Genomic DNA, 21,882 nt, shown 5'->3' with positions numbered 1-21,882 from the left:
AGAGGGGGAAGGAGAGAGGAGAGAGGAGTAGAAGAGAGAGGAGTAGAAGAGAGAGGGGGAAGGAGAGAGGGGGAAGGAGAGAAGAGAGAGGGGGAAGGAGAGAGGGGTAAGGAGAGAGGAGAGGGGGGGAAGGAGAGAGGAGAGAGGGGGAAGGAGAGAGGGGTAAGGAGAGAGGAGAGAGGGGTAAGGAGAGAGGGGTAAGGAGAGAGGAGAGGGGTAAGGAGAGAGGAGAGAGGAGTAGAAGAGGGGGGAGGAGAGAGGAGTAGAAGAGAGAGGGGGAAGGAAAGAGGGGGAAGGAGAGAGGAGAGAGGAGTAGAAGAGAGAGGAGTAGAAGAGAGGGGGAAGGAGAGAAGAGAGAGGGGGAAGGAGAGAAGAGAGAGGGGGAAGGAGAGAGGAGAGAGGGGGAAGGAGAGAGGGGGAAGGAGAGAGGAGAGAGGGGGAAGGAGAGAGGGGTAAGGAGAGAGGAGAGGGGGGGAAGGAGAGAGGAGAGAGGGGGAAGGAGAGAGGGGTAAGGAGAGAGGAGAGAGGGGGAAGGAGAGAGGGGTAAGGAGAGAGGAGAGAGGGGTAAGGAGAGAGGAGAGAGGGGAGAGGAGTAGAAGAGAGAGGGGGAAGGAGAGAGGAGTAGAAGAGAGATGGGGAAGGAGAGAGGAGTAGAAGAGAGAGGGGGAAGGAGAGAGGAGTAGAAGAGAGAGGAGGAAGGAGTAGAAGAGAGAGGAGGAAGGAGAGAGGAGTAGAAGAGAGAGGGGAAGGAGAGAGGAGAGAGGAGTAGAAGAGAGAGAAGGAGAGAGGAGAGAGGAGTAGAAGAGAGAGGAGGAAGGAGAAAAGAGGGGAAAACAAGCAGCAAAGAGGCATAGAAACAGTAAATAAATAAATAAGTCAGATCTCCAGTAGCAGGCTAGCGGAGGATGAAGATGAATCATAACTCAGAGTAAAGTAGAGCAATCAGACATGTCAGACAGCGAGAGAACTGCCCGTTTGTGTTAAAGAGAATGAGCTCCACATACAGAACCACAACACAAATACATCCCCCGTATTTCCACATGGGAGGCTGGGTGCAACCTCTGGTCTGAATGAGAGGGGAAATACACTGCTCAAAAAAATAAAGGGAACACTTAAACAACACAATGTAACTCCAAGTCAATCACACTTCTGTGAAATCAAACTGTCCAATTAGGAAGCAACACTGATTGACAATACATTTCACATGCAGTTGTGCAAATGGAATAGACAAAAGGTGGAAATTATAGGCAATTAGTAAGACACCCCCAAAAACGGAATGGTTCTGCAGGTGGTGACCACACACCACTTCTCAGTTCCTATGCTTCCTGGCTGATGTTTTGGTCACTTTTGAATGCTGGCGGTGCTCTCACTCTAGTGGTAGCATGAGACGGAGTCTACAACCCACACAAGTGGCTCAGGTAGTGCAGTTCATCCAGGATGGCACATCAATGCGAGCTGTGGCAAAAAGGTTTGCTGTGTCTGTCAGCGTAATGTCCATAGCATGGAGGCGCTACCAGGAGACAGGCCAGTACATCAGGAGACGTGGAGGAGGCCGTAGGAGGGCAACAACCCAGCAGCAGGACCGTTACCTCCGCCTTTGTGCAAGGAGGTGCACTGCCAGAGCCCTGCAAAATGACCTCCAGCAGGCCACAAATGTGCATATTTCTGCTCAAACGGTCAGAAACAGACTCCATGAGGGTGGTCTGAGGGCCCGACATCCTCAGGTGAGGGTTGTGCTTACAGCCCAACACCGTGCAGGATGTTTGGCATTTGCCAGAGAACACCAAGATTGGCAAATTCGCCACTGGCGCCCTGTGCTCTTCACACATGAAAGCAGGTTCACACTGAGCACATGAGCACATGTGACAGACGTGACAGAGTCTGGAGACGCCGTGGAGAACGTTCTGCTGCCTGCAACATCCTCCAGCATGACCGGTTTGGCGGTGGGTCAGTCATGGTGTGGGGTGGCATTTCTTTGAGGTGCCGCACAGCCCTCCATGTGCTCGCCAGAGGTAGCCTGACTGCCATTAGGTACCGAGATGAGATCCTCAGACCCCTTGTGAGACAATATGCTGACACATGCACATTTGTGGCCTGCTGGAGGTCATTTTGCAGGGCTCTGGCAGTGCACCTTCTTGCACAAAGGCGGAGGTAGCGGTCCTGCTGCTGGGTTGTTGACCTCCTACGGCCTCCTCCACGTCTCCTGATGTACTGCCCTGTCTCCTGGTAGCGCCTCCATGCTCTGGACACTACGCTGACAGACACAACAAACCTTTTTGCCACAGCTCGCATTGATGTGCCATCCTGGATGAACTGCACTACCTGAGCCACTTGTGTGGGTTGTAGACTCCGTCTCATGCTAGCACTAGAGTGAGAGCACCGCCAGCATTCAAAAGTGACCAAAACATCAGCCAGGAAGCATAGGAACTGAGAAGTGGTGTGTGGTCACCACCTGCAGAACCATTCCTTTTTTGGGGGTGTCTTACTAATTGCCTATAATTTCCACCTTTTGTCTATTCCATTTGCACAACAGCATGTGAAATGTATTGTCAATCAGTGTTGCTTCCTAAGTGGACAGTTTGATTTCACAGAAGTGTGATTGACTTGAAGTTACATTGTGTTGTTTAAGTGTTCCCTTTATTTTTTTGAGCAGTGTATATAAAACCAGACAGACAGGTCTGTAGCCTCTGGAGTGGTGCCACACCTCTTAAAGTGATGCTCCAAAACTTTTGTATTATTTTAGTCAGTAGTTTTGAAGGTAGTGCTCACGAGCCAAAACAGGTTCCTGAAAATTTGGTCCCCAATTTCTTCTCTCTATAAATATGTTACAAATGTATAAGTGCTTAAGATACCGGACTGCATCTTTAATACAACACAAACATACCTGTAGTAACAGGCAGCACTTTATACTAGAGGACAAACTGCTCTAGCCTGTGTTCTGCCGATATGTATTGTATAGGGCTTGTAGGAACCAATCACAATTGTCTGCATTGATGCCACTTGTTATATTCGTCTACAACTATCCTATAATGTTGATCCAAGCTCAATAACCACTGTGTAGGTGCGTGTTGGTCTGGTTTCTAACTGCGTATGAGACATTGGCATCACATAATAATGATAATTATTTGGCGGGTGCTTATATTTGTCCTATTTCACACACGTACATTTTTTATGTCACATTTATTTAACTAGGCGAGGCAGTTAAGAACAACTTCTTATTTTCAATGACGGCCTGGGAACAGTGGGTTAACTTTCTTGTTCAGGGGCAGAATGACAGATTTTTACCTTGTCAGCTCGGGGATTCGATCTTGCAACCTTTTCGTTTACATAGGGCTGGGCGATATGGCCAAACTATCATATCACGGTATTAACATTTTGAGACAGTATTTGATGTTTTTGAATAATATAAGTTCTCAATATGCTTCATGAGTAGTGCATGACCCTAGGGTGGCAACACATACATTCAAAATTATTTCAAATGGGTCTTTCTTCATTCTGAATGTTTTACACTATTAAATTCAACCCAAAATATTTTTGGGTATTTTCAGCAATGTCTGCATTTCCTGCACTCATTTGAGGTAATTTCCACACTGCCACATTGGTTGCCCATATTGTGCAGCCCTAACAATCTAGGCATTATTTTTTACCAAATGTTTCAATTGCGATTGACATGCGATTTAGAGCAAAACACTTGGGTGAACTGTTGGAATCATGGAAATAGAATGATTATTCTAATTCTATAGTTATATAATACATAAGCATGTGTGAATTGGAAATATGTTTTTTTGCATATCTCAACTCCCCCTTAGACACCTTTAGAGAGTGGGTTCACGGCCAGGGTCAGACATGATCAATGGCGACCCTGGAGCAATTATGGTTAAGACCTCAAGGGCACACAGATTTTTCACGTTTTGGTTAATGGTCCAACTCCTAACCGCTAGGCTACCTTCCGCCCTACATGGGCTTCTTAAAGCACACGTTAAAGTGTAGCAAAGAAAGCTTTGTGTGAAGGCTAGTTTGTGTTCAAACAGGTATGGCAGAGAGGTAATGTTTGGTGTAGAAACAGTGTGGGTGTGTCCTAGTGCAGGCAACCAGGTAGCTTCCCTTCCTTCCTTCCCTCTCTGACCAACAAACTTAGCTTATCTATTGCACTTCTTACAGTACACTTGGCTGGCATAAACAGTGCATTCAGAAAGTATTCAGACCCCTTGACTTTTCCACATTTTGTTATGTTACAGCCTTATTCTAAAATGGATTATTTGTTTTGCCTCAATCTACACACAATACCCCATAATAACAAAGCAAAAACAGGTTTTTTATTATTTCTTTGCCAAAAAATAACAGAAATAACTTATTTACATAAGTATTCAGGCCCTTTGCTATGACATTCGAAATTGAGCTCAGATGCATCCTGTTTCCACTGATCATCCTTGAGATGTTTCTACATCTTGATTTTAGTCCAGCTGTGATCAATTCATTTGATTGAACATGATTTGGAAAGACACACACCTGTCTATATAAGGTACCACAGTTGACATTGGATGTCAGAGCAAAAACAAGGCCATGAGGTCGAAGGAATTGTCCTTAGAGCCCCAAGACAGGATTGTTTAGAGGCACAGATCTGAGGAAGGGTACCAAAACATTTCTGCAGCATTGAAGGTCCCCAAATAACACAGTGGACCAGTCCATCATTTTTAAATTGAAGAAGTTTGGAACCACCAAGACTCTTCCTAGAGCTTGCCCCCCAGGACAAACTGAGCAATCAGGGGAGAAAGGCCTTGGTCAGGGAGGTGAACAAGAACCCGTTGGTCACTCTGACAGAGCTCTAGAGTTCCTCTGTGGAGATGGTAGAACCTTCCAGAAGAACAACCATCTTTGCAGCACTCCACCAATCAGGCCTTTATGGTAGAGTGGCCAGACAGAAGCCACTCCTCAGTAAAACACACATGGACAGCCTGCTTGGAGTTTTCCAAAAGGAAAATAAAAGACTCTCAGACCATGAGAAACAAGATGATCTGGTCTTATGAAACCAAGATTGTACTATTTGGCACAATCCCTACGGTGAAGCATGGTGGTGGCAGCATCATGCTGTGGGGAAGTTTTCAGCAGCAGGGACTGGGAGACTAGTCAATATCGAGGGAAAGATGAACAGAGCACAGTACAGAGAGATCTTTTATGAAAACGGGGCAAAGGTTCACCTTCCAAAAGGACAACGACCCTAAGCACACAGCCAAGACAACGCAGGAGTGGCTTCATGACAAGTGTCTGAATGTCCTCGAGTGGTCCAGCCAGAGCCCGAATTTGAACCCGATCAAACATCTCTGGAGAGACCTGAAAATATCTGTGCAGCGACACTCCCCATCCAACCTGACAGAGCTTGAGAGGATCTGCAGAGAAGAATGTGAGAAACTCCCCAAATACAGGTGTGCTCTATGGGGTATTGTGTAGATTGATGATGAAAAAGTAAAAATGTAATACGTTTTAGAATAAGTCTGTAACGTAACAAAATGTCAAGGGGTCTGAATACTCAAGGGGTCTGAATGCACTGTATCTCCAGCTACTATTTAACCATTAAAACCATCTTCTGCTCTGTTTATTGTTGTGCAGGTCTGGGGCAACAAACATGCTGGTCGAGGTTAATCACCAACCGACACACACAAAGACTCTCCTTCCCTCAACACCAACCCCCCCCGCCACCTCTCTGCAGCACCACCACCGGCCCAGCATCCTTTAGATCACACACTCCACCAGCCACGCACATTTAAATATCAACAGTGTGTGTGTGTGTGTGTGTGTGTGTGTGTGTGTGTGTTAAAATGTGTGTTAAAAAAAAAAAAAAAAAAAAAAAAAAGGCAGAAGAGCATCCATCTGAGGAGCACACAGGAAGTGCTTTTAGGCGATTAGCACGTTGCCGCTGAGCTGGATAGTGAATTATCATCGCTGTTATGATTATCGTCATTATCCTTGCTCTTATCAAAAAGGCATCAAAGCGAGAGGCGGCAAGGCGAGCGAGGGATGTGCTAGCTGGTTAATGGGCCACTTGTGTTTGTGAGTTGAGGGGTGGAGGAGTGGAGAGAGAGCTAATGAGAGAGATTAGCCTGTTGACTGTTAGCGCAATGCTAAGCAAATCACTACTGGAGCAGCACCGGCCCGGGTGGTGGCCCATCGGCTCATCTGCAAGTTAAAACAACCCGCCTCTCCGTCCGCCCAGCCCCTGCCATCCATTCAAATTCATGACATGATTGTGGTAACAGACAGACAAAACACGACAGGTACCGAAGCACACATTAGGCTATTTTCCCTTGCAAACTGATCTCTTTTATCCTTCTAATGCACTGATTTGAAGACACAAAACAACATATGGAGGCATTAGGTTAGTGGTGACTTAATCAATCTCTTCGGGCAGTTCTCCCTGTGTACAGAAGGATTGCAATAGTGGGTAGAGATGACAGACTACACCAGCTCAGGGTGAAGTTCATTAGGTCAGGCACACAGTAACAAAATGCTTGAAGCTTGTCCCAAAGGAAAAAACTAAAAACAAACAGTTCTTATTAGACAAGTCCATATAGTCTGTCACTGTTTCAGTGCAACTTCAATGCCTTATTAAAACAGAGCAGGTCATGAAGAACAGAAGAGGAGAGAGAGACCACATACCAGATGCCTATCTCCTGATCTGCAGTGTGGTTGCCGTGGCAGCAGGGCCTAGCTGTAAAGGGAAGTGATTGTATTCTAGGTGGTGATGGTGGCAGAGCGAGGCATGAGAAGAGAGGCTGATGTGGAGGGATCAATACACGCGTCGCTTAAAGTGCTGAGGCCAGCAGTCTAGCCCCATTCTCCTCAAACCTCCATCACAAAGAGGTGGCTAGGCTACAGTGACTGACTGGGAGAGAGAGAGAGATCAGCCCAGATGTCATTCTTTGAGAGTGCAGTAAAAGCATGAGACCCTACCTTACGAACAACAATTTAATGGCTCCACACCACAATTCAAATATTGCATTGATATCTAAACAACATGGCATTTTGAAGTTAAAAGAGGTGGATAAAGGCACACACACACACACACCATCCCTCCCTCGCTCCTGCACCGAAACCACTGACTCAAACCTGTAACACCTCTGTAATAGATACACAAAAGGTGTGTCACGATGCTTACGCATATATAACCACTAAGGTTGGTTAGATTTCAACTGATACTTGTTACAGAGGGGGTTACTTTACAACCTGGTCTGTCTGATATTGGAACAAGGAGTAAGATATGTTTCAACAAGTTTGTGTCTTACTTTATTGGTGAAACTGGTATATATGTGTTTTTATTAAGTGTGTGTGGGTGCCTTGTCTGTCTGTCTGTAGTAAACACAGGTATCTCCACTGATGAGAAAGGACAGAAAGACAATAACCTAATGAGATAATTTTTTCAGAGGCCTCTGATAGACCTTTCAATGAGGTTTTAAACTCCTCTGACACCGAGATATACATGTAGGTCTAATCTGTGCTAGAGGTCAAAGCAAACAAGAGTTGAGTTGAGAAAAATAAAGTTAGATTCGGCTTGGCATTCTCATATAAAGGAGCAGTTGTTTTTGCTCTGGCGACATTTGGCAACCCCCACAGTATTCTAAACAGAGAACTGAGCAAGGGGGAAACCCTTCGGGCCTGGTGAGGAAGTTAATTTACAGAGACACACCAACTCACAGACAGACACCTCTATGGGACTGTGTGCTTGACCAGTGTAAGGAGTGGAGTTCCCTACTTGAGGGAGATTAGCTCTCTCACAGAAGGGTTATCTGGCTGTGTGTGTGGCTGCATGCGTCAGCTGAATGTACCCATTGCCACAACATGCACTGTCAGACAAAACAATACCCACATAGCAGACATATGGGGAAATACAAAACCGTTGAAACCAAACAGAGTTGAGGATGAAAACAAAAAGATGTCAAAGAACAGCGATGAGTGATGAGTACCACAACACACACAGCAGCTGCAATGTTTCCTGTTTTCATTTAACTAGGCAAGTCAGTTAAGAACAAATTCTTATTTACAATGACGGCCTACCCCAGCCAAACCCTCCCCTAACCCGGACGACTCTGGGCCAATTGTGCGCCGCCCTATGGGACTCTCGATCACGGCCGGTTGTAATACAGCCCGGGATCAAACCAGAGTCTGTAGTGACGCCTCTAGCACTGAGATGCAGTGCCTTACACCACTGCGCCACTCGGGAGGCCAAGTCACCTAATTACCAGTCATATGAGTCCGACAGCTAGTATCAGGTTGTGACGATAAACAGTGTCCTTTAGCTCAGTGGAGGGAGTGACACAGCCTAACATAGGCCTATATAGAGGAAGACCAGGAAAGAGGACAAAGCGAGAGAGACAGACAGGACAGAGGGAGAGACAAAGAGATAATCAGACAGAGACAGATAGAGACACAGAGAGCTGAAATTCAGCTTGGCCCTTAAGACCCTGACAAATTTTTACAAATGCACAATTGAGAGCATCCTGTCGGGCTGTATCACCGCCTGGCACGGCAACTGGACCGCCCGCAACTGCAGGGCTCTCCAGAGGGTGGTGCGGTCTGCCCAACACATTACCGGTAATAAAGCAAATAACGAAGGAAGAGTCGGACAAGTGAGGACATTTCGCCAGTCCCCACAAGGAAAAAGGCGATTTTAGGCATAGGGGTTATAATTAGGGGTTAGGTTGAAGGTTATAATTAGGGGTTAAGTTGGAGGTTATAATTAGGGGTTAAAATTGGGGGTTAGGGGATGGTATTTTGAATGGAAATACAGGGTTAGGTCTCCACAAGGATAGTAAAACATGAGCTGTGTGTGTGAGGGGAGGTAGGTGTGAATGCCTTCCATCTATCTCTTAGGGGTCATGTGGTTTAGACTTCAGCCAGCTAACACAGATTTGTGGCAGAGGAGAGATGTTGCAGAATCATGTCGAAAAGAGCAGCACTAGGCAACTATTGAAACAAATGTAAATGCTTGTGCTCTTTTAAGACAGAAAAAAGTATTAAATTTGTGTGAAGAATGTCTGCAATGATTGATTGAATAGACAAATATTGACAATGACAATACTTTTTTCATAACCATCGTCTCATCAGCTTTTCTTGACATTACAATGTAATAACTTGACACCAATGTGTTGTTGTGCATTCTTTGAACATAGGACTAAGAGCATTATGAATTCTGTTACTGTACCATACAAAAGCCTTAAAACCACAGTAGCACTGCCCCAGTGGTCACCCCCCCCTCCGCCCAAACCCTGATCAATGTCAGCCAAGCCGCTCTATGTTCTGCATCGTCACACTACGATCTCCTTTAAACCCAGACGGTTTATTCAAGCAGGAGTCTCTCTCCCACCCTCCAACGGTCACACTTTACCATCATTTCAACAGAGCTCGCCAGCTTGTAGTCCTAAAATCCAGAAATAAGTTACCTCTGGCTCATTCAGAAATCCCTATGGAAAAAAATGAATGGTGAAAGAACAGGGTTTTTGGAATAAATACCAAAAATATGGTCAGGGGTTAAAACAGGCTTAGGAGATCTTATACATGTTGTTCTATGAGATAATAGCAGTCAGTTAACAATACCTTTATTATGACATAAATGCTTCAAAATTCACAAAAAAGTGACATTAGCTGCTCTCTTAAGCCTGTGTTTACCACAGACCTTATTTTCGGTGTTCATCCAAAAACGCTTTTCCCCATAGGCGTTTGTCCAATGAACCATGGCGGAGTTAGTGCCTACAAAAAGACGCCATTACTCGCCCTCTATATGGGGCCTAAAGTCCCACACATCTTCCCGCCTCCGACCTCCCCACTCTCAGAAATCAGACATGCAAAACTACAAACATGCTTAATTAAACACACTCCTAAAGTCTGAACACACAGTAAAGTCACACTCGTCTTAATTAGACCGGATCAGAGAGTAACGCTTTCAGAAAAGTGCACATACCCAACCTCCTGTTTTACAACTCCCCGTTGGGATAGGGGCACCAACTGTTGTTTTGTGATTGGGGGCCTAAAGAGTGGAGGGGCACACTTCTGCCTGAAGAGAAGAGAGCGGTAATACATTTGCAACCCAAATTCAGAGCAGCCACGTTTATTTGATTACTGCACTCTGATGTCATGTAACCAAGACAACGGAAGCATTGCTCAGGGTGTGTGTGTGTACGGCTACCGCCTCCTGTGTGTCAGGAGATGAAAAATGTGTGCAGCTGCAGTCATTAAAAGCAGTCACCTCCAAACAAAGGCCAGATCATATCAGCAGACAGACACAAGCTTTGATGGGTTGATAGGGGGCAGCAGAAACAGCCAAGGCGGCTGGTTCAGTTGGAGAAATCAGAAGCCACCAGAGATGGACAGAGACGACGCACCTTACTAACCCCACAGGGACAATGCACAGAGAGGACAAGATAAAGGATAGACGGTCATGATGAATATAACTGAATTAGGGCGACTTCAAAAAGAAAGAACCACAGCAAGAAGGCAAATGTTTTTTGCCCACATTTCACTTCCTTTAAAATCATACAGCCTGGGTTGAATGACAGGAATTCATTGTTGAACTTTTTAATGCAACACCGTTAGCAAAGTTCAAAGTGTTGCTTCTGTCCGTCTGTCCATCAAAACCAGACATCTGTGACTTAATGCGATTGTATTTGTAATCCTCCCACTGGCATCTTTTTCTTCCATTGTGCTATAAACATGGGAAAACAAATTATCCAACCAACCACACAGAGGACAACAGCACATTTAAGGTCATTGTCAAATCACACAGACCTTTTCTAGACTGACTAATGTCAGGCCACAACCAGAGGTCACTGGTACTGTAGTTTGCAAGAAACTCGTCAGTTTTTGTTCCTACAGTGTTTTCCAATTGTAAAGCCATTTGCCTATCTCAAACCCCACAAACTAGGACAGTCCAGATGGTTCAGATAGGCCTAGTTGCTGCACACATCGGTAATGTTGGACCACCAGTAGATTGTCTTCGCAACTTCAGTGTTAATTGGGTATAAAGGGTGTTGACTGCAGCACCTTAGCACACTGGCGCCAATAGAAGAATAGGAGTGAGAGAAGTTAGTTTACGGCGTGGTCCTTTGTAGCTCAGTTGGTAGAGCATGGCGTTTGTAATGCCAGGGTAGTGGGTTATATCAGGACCACCCATATGTAAAATGTACGTACGCATGCCTACAGTTGAAGAAGTTTACATACACTTAGGTGGGAGTCATTAAAACTCATTTTTCAACCACTCCACACATTTTTTGTTAACAAAATATAGTTTTGGCAAGTCAGTTAGGACATCTACTTTGTGCATGACACAAGTCCTTTTTTCAACAATTGTTTTTATTTCACTGTATCACAATTCCAGTGGGTCAAAAGTTTACATAAACTAAGTTGACTGTGCCTTTAACCAGCTTGGAAATTTCAGAAAATTATGTCATGGCTTCTGATAGGCTAATAGACATCATTTGAGTCAATTGGAGGTGTACCTGTGGATGTATTTAAAGGCCTACCTTCAAACTCGGTGCCTCCTTGCTTGACACCCTGGGAAAATCAAAAGAAATCACCCAAGATCTCAGAAAAAAAATTGTTGACCTCCACAAGTCTGGTTCATCCTTGGGAGCAGTTTCCAAATGCCTGAGGTACCACGTTCACCGGTACAAACAATAGTACGCAAGTATAAACACCATGGGACCAAGAAGCCGCCATACCGCTCAGGAATGAGACGAGTTCTGTCTCGTAGAGTTGAACGTACCTTTGTGCGAAAAGTGCAAATCAATCCCAGAACAGCAAAGGACCTTGTGAAGATGCTGGAGGAAACAGGTACCAAAGTATCTATATCCACAGTAAAACAAGTCCTATATCGACATTACCTGAAAGGCCGCTCAGCAAGGAAGAAGCCACTGCTCCAAAACTGCCATAAAAAAGCCAGACTACGGTTTGCAACTGCACATGGGGACAAAGATTGTACTTTTTGGAGAAATGTCCTCTGGTCTGATGAAACAAGAATAGAACTGTTTGGCCATAATGACCATCGTTATGTTTGGAGGAAAAAGGGGGAGGCTTGCAAGCCGAAGAACACCATCCCAACTGTGAAGCACGGGGGTGGCAGCATCATGTTGTGGGGGTGCTTTGCTGCAGCAGGGCCTGGTGCACTTCACAAAATAGATGGCATCATGGGGAAGGAAAAGTGTGGATATATTGAAGCAACATCTCAAGACATCAGTCAGGAAGTTAATGCTTGGTCGCAAATGGGTCTTCCAAACGGACAATGACCCCAAGTATACTTCCAAATTTGTAGCAAAATGGCTTAAGGACAACAAAGTCAAGGTTTTGGAGTGGCCATCACAAAGCCCTGACCTCATCCTATAGAAAATATGTGGGCAAAACTGAAAAAGCATGTGCGAGCAAGGAGGCCTATAAACCTGACTCAGTTACACCAGCTCTGTCAGGAGGAATGGGCCAAAATTCACCCAACTTATTGTGTGAAGCTTGTGGAAGGCTACCTGAAACGTTTGAACCAAGATAAACAATTTAAAAGGCAATGCTACCAAATATTGTGCATGTAAAATTCTGACCCACTGGGAATGTGATGAAAGAAATAAAAAGCTGAAATAAAAATCACTCTACCATTATTCTGACATTTCATTCTTAAAATAAAAAGTGGTGATCCTAACTGACCTAAAACAGGGAATATTTACTTGGATTAAATGTCAGGGATTGTGAAAAACTGAATTTAAATGTATTTGGCTAAGGTGTATGTAAACTTCCAACTTCAACTTTAACCCCTTTGTTATGGCAAGACTTAGCTTAACAAATTTAGTATTAACCTCTTGGCGCACGGATCCCTTTAGCAGGATAATTTATATCAACAACCGCTGAATTGCAGAGCGCCAAATAAAAAAATAAAATGCTACAAATATTTATATTCATGAAATCACAAGTGCAATATAGCAAAACACAGTTTAGCTTGTTGTTAATCCACCTGTCGTGTCAGATTTTGAAAATTTGCTTTACAGCGAAAGCAATCCAAGCGTTTGTGTGAGTTTATCAATCACTAGACAAAACATTACGAACAGCTAGCAACAATGTAGCTTGGTCACGAAAGTCAGAAAAGCAATAAAAAAATGAATCGCTTACCTTTGATGATCTTCAGATGTTTGCATTCACGAGACTCCCAGTTACACAATAAATGTTCCTTTTGTTTGATAAAGATTATTTTTATATCCAAAAACCTCCACTTGGTTTGCGCGTTATGTTTAGTAATCCACAGGCTCGTGCCGGTCATGAAGGGCAGACAAATTCCAAATAGTAGCTATAAAGTTCGTAGAAACATGTCAAATGTTTTTTATAATCAATCCTCAGGTTGTTTTTATCATAAATAATCGATAATATTTCAACCGGAGGGTAAACTATTCAATACAAGACAGAAATAAAATGTCGAGCTACCACTTTCGCGCGCTTGAACTAATCAAGGTCCCTGACGCGATTTGATAAATCTCACTCATTTTTCAGAATTAAAGCTTGAAACTATGTCTAAAGACTGTTCACGCCCAGAGGAAGGTTGATATCCCTTTAAATGAAGGAAAGGCAGGCAATGGAACAGGGGTTTTTCAAAATAAGAGGCACTTCCGGATTGGATTTCCTCAGGTTTTCTCCTGCAAAATCAGTTCTGTTATACTCACAGACAATATTTTGACAGTTTTGGAAACGTTAGAGTGTTTTCTATCCTAATCTGTCAATTATATGCATATTCTAGCATCTGGGCCTAAGAAATAGGCCGTTCACATTGGGAACGTTATTTTTTCCAAACAAAACAATTCTGCCTCCTAGCGTCAAGAAGTTAATGAATACAAGCATACCCATAACATGATGCAGCCACCACCATGCTGAAAATAGGAAGAGTGGTACTCGGTGATGTGTTGGATTTGCCACAAACAAAGCACTTTGAACTCAGGACATTAAATTAATTTCCTAGACAAATCTTTTGCAGTTTTACTTTAGTGCCTTTTTGCAAACAGGATGCATGTTTTGGAATATTTTTTATTCTGTACAAGCTTCCTTTTAACTCTGTCAGTTAGGTTAGTATTGTGGAGTAACTACAATGTTGAGCCATCCTCAGTTTTCTCCTATCACAGCCATTATATTCTGTAACTGTTTCAAAATTCCCATTGGCCTCATGGTGAAATCCCTTAGCAGTTTCCTTCTTCTCCTGCAACTGAGTTAGGCAGGACACCTGTATCTTTGCAGTTACTGGGTGCATTGATACCACATTTTCTGCAGTTTTACTTTAGTGCCTTCACTCTTTCATTTAGATTATTATTGTGGAGTAACTTCACTGAAAAATAATAAACACAACATGTAGTGTTGGTCCCATGCTTCAGGAGCTAAAAAACAAATCCCTGAAATGTTCCATACGCACAATCTTATTTTGCTCAAATTTTGTGCACAAGAGTGTTTAAATCCCTGTTAGTGAGCATTTCTCCTTTGCCAAGATAATCCATCTCCACACAACAACTGTGGCATATCAAGAAGCTGATTAAACAGCATGATCATTACACAGGTGCACCTTGTGCTGGGGAGAATAAAAGACCACTTTAAAATTGTGCAGTTTTGTCACAAAACAATGCCACAGATGTCTCAAGTTGAGGGAGCGTGTAATTGGCATGATGACTGCAGGAATGTCCACCAGAGCTGTTGCCAGAGAATGTAATGTTAATTTCTCTACCATAAGCTGCTTCCAACATCGTTTTAGAGAATTTGGCAGTACTTGTAACCATGCCAGCCCGGACCTCCACATCCGGCCTCTTCACCTGCTGGATCATCTGTGGGTGATGAGTATTGCTGTCTGTAATAAAGCACTTATGGGGAAAAACTTATTCTGATTGGCTGGGCCTGGCTCTCCAGTGGGTGGGCTTGGCAGCTATGTGGGTGGGCCTATGCCTTCCCAGGCCCACCCATAGCTGGACCCCTGCCCAGTCATGTGAAATCCATAGATTAGGGCCTAATTCATTCATTTTAATTGACTGAATTCCTTATATGAACTGTAACTCAGTAACATTTTGAAATTGTTGCTTGTTGTGTTTGTTTTTTTGTTCAGTAAACAATGTTGATCCATCCTCAGTTTTCTACTACCACAGCCATTAAACTATGTATGTTTTACACCATTGGCATCAGGGTGAAATCCCTGAGCAGTTTTCTTCCTCTCCAGCAACTGAGTTTGGAAGGACACCTGTATCTTTCTAGTAACTGGGTGTATTGACACACCATCCAAAGCATAATGAATAACATCACTATGCTCAAAGGGATATTCAATGTCTGCTTTTTTTTTACCCATCTACCAATAGGTGTCCTTTTTTTTGAGGCATTGAAAACCTCCTGGGTCTTTGTGGTTGAACGGGTTTGAAATTCACTGCTCGACTGAGGGACCTTACAGATAATTGTATGTGTGGGTTACAGAGATGAGGTAGTGATTCAAAAATCATGTTAAACACTATTATTGCACACAGTTCATGCAACTTATGTGACTTGATTTTAAAAAATTACTAAATTACTTAGGCTTGCCATAACAAAGGGGTTAAATACGTATTGACTTAGCTTTTCATTCACTAGTAAACATTTCTAAAAACATAATTCCACTTTGACATTATGGGGTTGTGTGTGTAGGCCAGTGACACAAAATCTCAATCTAATCCAATTTAAATTCAGGCTGTCAATGGGTAAGAATACTTTCTGAAGGCACTGAATAGCCTCCTACATGTTTCAGAAACATGTGTTTCATTCCCTTTGTCTGCAGAGTGAGATGTATAATGTCAGTCAGTCTGGTACACTTTAACATGTCCCAGAGGACAAGGAGAAAATTTTCGCTAAGATTGAACCAGCTGCTCTTTCTATTCCACTTCTTGATTAAATGGCATGGCTCCTTCCACTCTGTGGAATAGGCTGTGTGTGTGTGTGTGTGTGTCTCTCAACTAGTGTTGAGCGCAAATAAATACATAAAAAACAGGGAGGAAATGTAGATTCCAGAATCTCATGCCCGCAATCTAAATAACCGTATTATGTGGAGCAGCGAAGATGACCGACGCACAGCACCGCCCCCCCCACACACACACATTTGTGACAATTGTTCAGCTCCATGTGCCTGTGCTGCCCTGAGTGGAGAGAGATAGCCATTCCATAGCGAGGTTAGCAGCGGAGTTAGCAGCAGCGTTATTAGGGTTATGGGCAGGGCATATTTATAGTCATGAATGCCATGAAAGAGAGCAGGTCTCGGGCTATTTCAGGCAGCTAAAATACTTACCCTTCTGACTGCAGCCCTCTGCCAGTATACATACTTGTACACACAATGCCAATGGTATAAAAAACATATTTACAAAAACACACAGGGTATTAAAAGAGCAAAAAAAACAGCAGATGGTTCCAAGAAAACCAATCATGATGTACACTGTGTTCACACACACACAAACACACTATTGGCATGAATTCCTGGCAGTAAACAAATGACAGGTTGATCACTTCTGTTTCTCTCCTTTTATCGCAGGCCTGCTTTGTTTTACTGTTTATCTGAGGCACATTAGTCAGCAAACTGTTTGTCAAAAAAAGGAACATTGCCCCTCTCCACCCTCATGTCAAACACACACACCACATACACCAAACAAACCGTTGCCTGCATAACAAGACAACTACAGTAGGCAACACTTTTCAATCCAAATTTATTTATTTATTTATTTTACCGTTATTTTACCAGGTAAGTTGACTGAGAACACGTTCTCATTTGCAGCAACGACCTGGGGAATAGTTACAGGGGAGAGGAGGGGGATGAATGAGCCAATTGTAAACTGGGGATTGTTAGGTGACCATGATGGTTTGAGGGCCAGATTGGGAATTTAGCCAGGACACCGGGGTTAACACCCCTACTCTTACGATAAGTGCCATGGGATCTTTAATGACCTCAGAGAGTCAGGACACCCATTTAACGTCCCATCCGAAAGACGGCACCCTACACAGGGCAGTGTCCCCAATCACTGCCCTGGGGCATTGGGATATTTTTTTAGACCAGAGGAAAGAGTGCCTCCTACTGGCCCTCCAACACCACTTCCAGCAGCATTTGGTCTCCCATCCAGGGACTGACCAGGACCAACCCTGCTTAGCTTCAGAAGCAAGCCAGCAGCAATTGATATAGGTTATTTATTTATTTTTTACAATCAGAAATCCCAAATGTGTAACTTTTGTAAGATAGGAGAAAGGGGGTAATATGATCACACAGACACACGAGAGGGGAAACGATCATTGTATGTTATCACACCAACTGACATACCTCGTTCGAGAAAAATAATGAATTGGCCGCCAACAGTCACTCACTGTTTGGAGATAGCTAGTAATTTGTATCTGGGACAATCTTGTGATAATCCATTACATCATGAACAGCGTAGCAGCCTAGCTGTAGCCTCTGGTGCCAATTTCAATGTCCAAAATCACAGTTGCAGTTCTTTAGTTAAATAAGCAATAAACATCCCATAATGGTTAGGGTCATGTCTAAAATAAATGCCCAGTTGCCCATTATTAGCCTAGTGGTTAAGAGCATTGGGAAAGTAACCGAAAGGTCAGCGGTTTGAATCCCCGAGCCAACTAGGTGACAAATCTGTTGAATATGCCCTTGAGCAAGGCACTTAGCCCAAATTGCTCCTGTAAGTCACACTGGATAAGAGCGTCTGCTAAATGACTAAAAATGTCAAAGTAAATTATTTTGTCTAGAAGAGATCTCAGTGACTTTGAAAGAGGGGTCTCAAATGACCATGGGGGTTTAAAGGGTGTGCATGTCTCAGTCACCAGATCTCAACCCAATTGAAAACGTATGGGAAATTCTGGAGCGGCACCTGAGACAGCAATTTCATCCACCATCAACACACTCGTGGAGGAATGGTGTTGCATCTCTCCAATTATGTTCCAGAAACTTGTAGAATCTATGCCAAGGTGAATTGCAGCTGTTCTGGCGGCACGTGGTAGCCCAAAGCCCTATTAAGACACTGTTGGAGTGTCCTTTATTTTCGGCAGTTATCTGTAGCTACATCAAAGGCAACTTGACACTAAACTCATTGCATGTCCGGTGATGTGCTGATATGCTCCAATATGTGAATAAGCCTTTCGGAGTTGCTGTTGTGACTTCTATCAACAGCGAGCTGTGTCGCTGTCCAATAATGCGTTATGACAAAGGCCACGCTCCTGCCTCACTAGCGCCATATATGCGCGTGGATGGGTTTGGAACTGTGTGTGGGACATTTGAACTGACAAAATTGTAACACCACAACAATCTGGGCATGTGAGTGATTTTGAGGAATTGACTCAACGTCCATCCAGACATATTGCATTGCGTACAGGCCAACTCATGGGACAGAGGAGCTTTAGCGGAATAACATAAATGTTAGCAAGCTGCTAGCAAGCTACATTTTGCTTGCTCAGCTCTTCGATAACCCCTAAAACACTTTCCACTGGCAATGTCACTAAACGAGTTATCAATAACAGTAAAATAACTCACTGAATGATATCATCTCCAAGAAATGAATCACAGAGGACACACGGCAAATGAGCTACATAGTCACAAACACGGAACCCCCCCCTTGCTCCTGTCGCCCAACAAAGTTGCCCTACATTTTTTATATTAAAAAAAACCATAATACAAATAAACAGATAAAGAGTCCTTGTATGAACGACTCACCGACAAACGTTTGAAATTGGATTCAAGAATACTCATATCAAACTGTTAAAATGATCCACAGTCCAAATTACAACAAATTGACACGACCTCGTTGCTCAATATGAAATAAGTTCAAGCCGTTATCGATATGGTGTCTGACAGAAATAGTCGAACTCACTGCCAGACTCGTGACATGGCAATCGAATGTCAACTAAAACGGGCAGCAAGCCAACACTTTACAGAATCTAGAACTATACATTTTCAACGTATGACTGCATGCGCAAACGAGCCATTTGTTATCTGACCAATTAAATTTGGTGTAAAAGTGGCGAAGCCATCCAAGCTGGATACAAAATATCCACGGTCGGTACACATTGTTGCAATTGATATTTAAGTTAATAGTGTTTCATGCAAGCTCAAACGAAAATGAAAACACATTGGACGGTCAAATTTCTCGTTGTTGGCTAACTACTTACTACTCGACCGTAAAATAAGTTTGCTACATCTAGCTAACTCGATAGCTAAAGAGCCACATGGAAGACAAGAGACGCCAAAAACAACGTATTAGCACAACTGGAAAAAAATGAACAAAGTCTAAAGAATTGTAAAGTTTCGATATAGCATTGTTTCTATTATAGCTTACCATTCCATAACGCAACGCTAGAGCTCAGATAACAAATGGGGGAAGTACAGTACATGTTGTTCGCTATTGAACTGCCATGCTGGTTGCTCGAGTTATCAGTCACTTCTCCCATTAATTTTGCGCTACCTTTCACCGGCCACGAAAAACACATTAAAGCATTCCGTAATATCACACCATTAAATAAATTAAAGACGCCTTTTCAAGTACTTACATTCATGCAAGCGTTGCCTGCAAAGTAGCAGTATGGCAGGAATTGTGTGTTCAGATGTCTGTCTCAGTGTCAGAGATCACATCGGCAGCTGCTTCCTCCATCCACGCAGCGCGCAGATCACGCCGCACAGCAACGCTACTGAACCCCTCGCCGTCGCCAAGGCAACAAACCCACTTCAACCAATCATAACCCCTCCCATTCCATATCCCCTGGCAACTGCCGCAGCGCAGAAGCACATGGTTATTTTGTGGCGCTGCGGACGCCGACGCCACTCCATTTTCTTTTTTACTTTTTTTCACACGAGTTCATTGTGTAGCCTACATAGAATATGACATATTGTAAACTTAATTAAAATACCACACAGTACATTTTTTTGGGGTGTCTCCAAATAACACAGTTTATTTCAGCGGTTAGAATAAACTACACAGCATGTGGTGATGAAAGTGGGGATTAAAGTAATAGAAGCACCTGCGTCATTTTGGCGGGGGACTAGAAGGCATCTACGTCATTTTGGCGGGGGACTCCAGCCAGCCAGCGGTCATGATGATGATACAATGTAGCCTACTTTATCTGGACTAAGCAGTCTCTTCCGCTAGCAGATTAATTTGTAGTATAACTCTGCCTAAGGGCTCCAGCGGGTCATCATTAAAGGGATATGTTAAGCTTTGTAATGCCTCAATATGCAGCCAACACTAAAGAGACCCCTGATATCAGTACATATGTGACTGATAGGCACAGTATTAGTCATGTAGACCTACAGTATAATGGAAAGGGCTGCATTATTTGTATTCTGGAGTCGACCCTATTACTCATTTGGTATGGGCCACTGTGCAACTCTCTTAGTATCAGTGAGTTTACACCAAACTGTAACTCTCACATCAATGTGATACCTGACCCCCTTTAGAGCTCCTCCTCCCACCCCTCTGTTCTCCTTTTATTCATTTTTATTTCACCTTTATTTAACCAGGTAAGCCAGTTGAGAACAAGTTCTTATATACAACTGCGACCTGGCCAAGATAAAGCAAAGCAGTGTGACAAAAACAACAACACAGTTACACATGGGATAAACAAACGTACAGTCAATAACACAATAGAAAAAGTATATGTACAGTGTGTGCAAATGTAGTAAGATTGGGGAGGTAAGGCAATAAATAGGCCATAGAGGCGAAATAATTACAATTTAGCATTAACACTGGACTGATAGATGTGCAGATGATGATGTGCAAGGAGAGATACTGGGGTGCAAAAGAGCAACAACAACAAAAAATAACATTATGGGGATGAAGTAGTTGGGTGTGCTATATACAGATGGGCTGTGTACAGGTAAGCTGCTCTGACAGCTGATGCTTAAAGTTAGAGTGGGAGATATAAGTCTCCAGCGTCAGTGATTTTTGCAATTCGTTCCAGTCATTGGCAGCAGAGAACTGGAAGGAAAGGCGGCCAAAGGAGGTGTTGGCTTTGGGGATCACCAGTGAAATATACCTGATGGAGCGTGTGCTACGGGTGGGTGTTGCTATGGTGACCAATGAGCTGAGATAAGGCTGGGCTTTACCTCCTCCTCTGTCCACTTCGATCCTGTTTTTAGATGCTCTCTCAGTGAGATAACTCTGAAAGCTACCAAAGTAGCCTGACCCATTAGATTTTATTTTCCTGCCAAAGTTCTTCTTTCAATATGTTGAGTTCAAGGCTTATCATTTCTCTATTACCTTGTAATTAATGACCTACCTTTTTGTTCACTTTGAAATGTCTTTCTACGCCATTGTTCTGTTTGGGATGTTGTAGTATTTACAATGCTTTTGCATCCTTCTTCTAGTGGAAACACAGAAACACACCCTGTTTCACGTCATGCCCTTCAGTTAGTTCAACTGGACAAACAGGATCTTCTGTGAATCATAGGGTGGTGGTATGCTACAGCCACACTGGATTCGAGTAAACCAGCCATTAGAGGGTTGAACAGGACCTGTAGTGTTTGTTTACCCAGGTGCAGTGTTGTTCTAACCCATTTAACTCCTTTTCATGTTGATGTTTTCTTTTCTGGGTTTTGAGGCTTGAAAGAAATAATACAATCCCACATGTGGTGCTCTATCAAGTCTTTGATTTGAAGTCTCAGTTTTGAGTTGTCCTCATTCACTCGTTTTCTTTCTGAAGTTGCTGTTTCTGTTTTTCCCCCAGCACATTTCACCATGGCTACTGTTGGTGACTGGGTCACATGGCCTATCTCGTGCTTGGAGAAGAGGAAAGGATGGACAAATGATGCAGGAAGCTGTTTGTCTGTTTCTGGTTTACTGGTTAAAACTCCCTTGTGGGAGTGGAATGAATCATCCCCCAAAAATGCCC

The 21,882-nt window shown here is 43.4% G+C and overlaps 1 protein-coding gene across 4 annotated transcripts in view; it reads right to left on the bottom strand.

The window, feature by feature from the left end:
* foxn2a (forkhead box N2a) overlaps positions 1 to 19,724 on the bottom strand; it is a 30,728-nt gene extending 11,004 nt beyond the window's left edge. The window contains exon 1 of one of the 4 annotated variants that reach the window (XM_055889976.1): positions 19,546 to 19,724. The gene's annotated coding sequence lies outside the window, so the exon portion shown is untranslated. Of the gene's footprint in view, positions 1 to 18,712; positions 19,512 to 19,545 lie in introns of those variants that run through there. The other 3 variants (XM_055889975.1, XM_055889972.1, XM_055889974.1) reach the window with 3 other exon arrangements.
* Positions 19,725 to 21,882: the final 2,158 nt, after the last annotated feature.

This window comes from Salvelinus fontinalis, chromosome 30, assembly GCF_029448725.1.
Source record: "Salvelinus fontinalis isolate EN_2023a chromosome 30, ASM2944872v1, whole genome shotgun sequence".
NCBI classification, from domain to species: domain Eukaryota; kingdom Metazoa; phylum Chordata; class Actinopteri; order Salmoniformes; family Salmonidae; genus Salvelinus; species Salvelinus fontinalis.
This window is presented reverse-complemented; position numbering and strand designations above follow the sequence as displayed.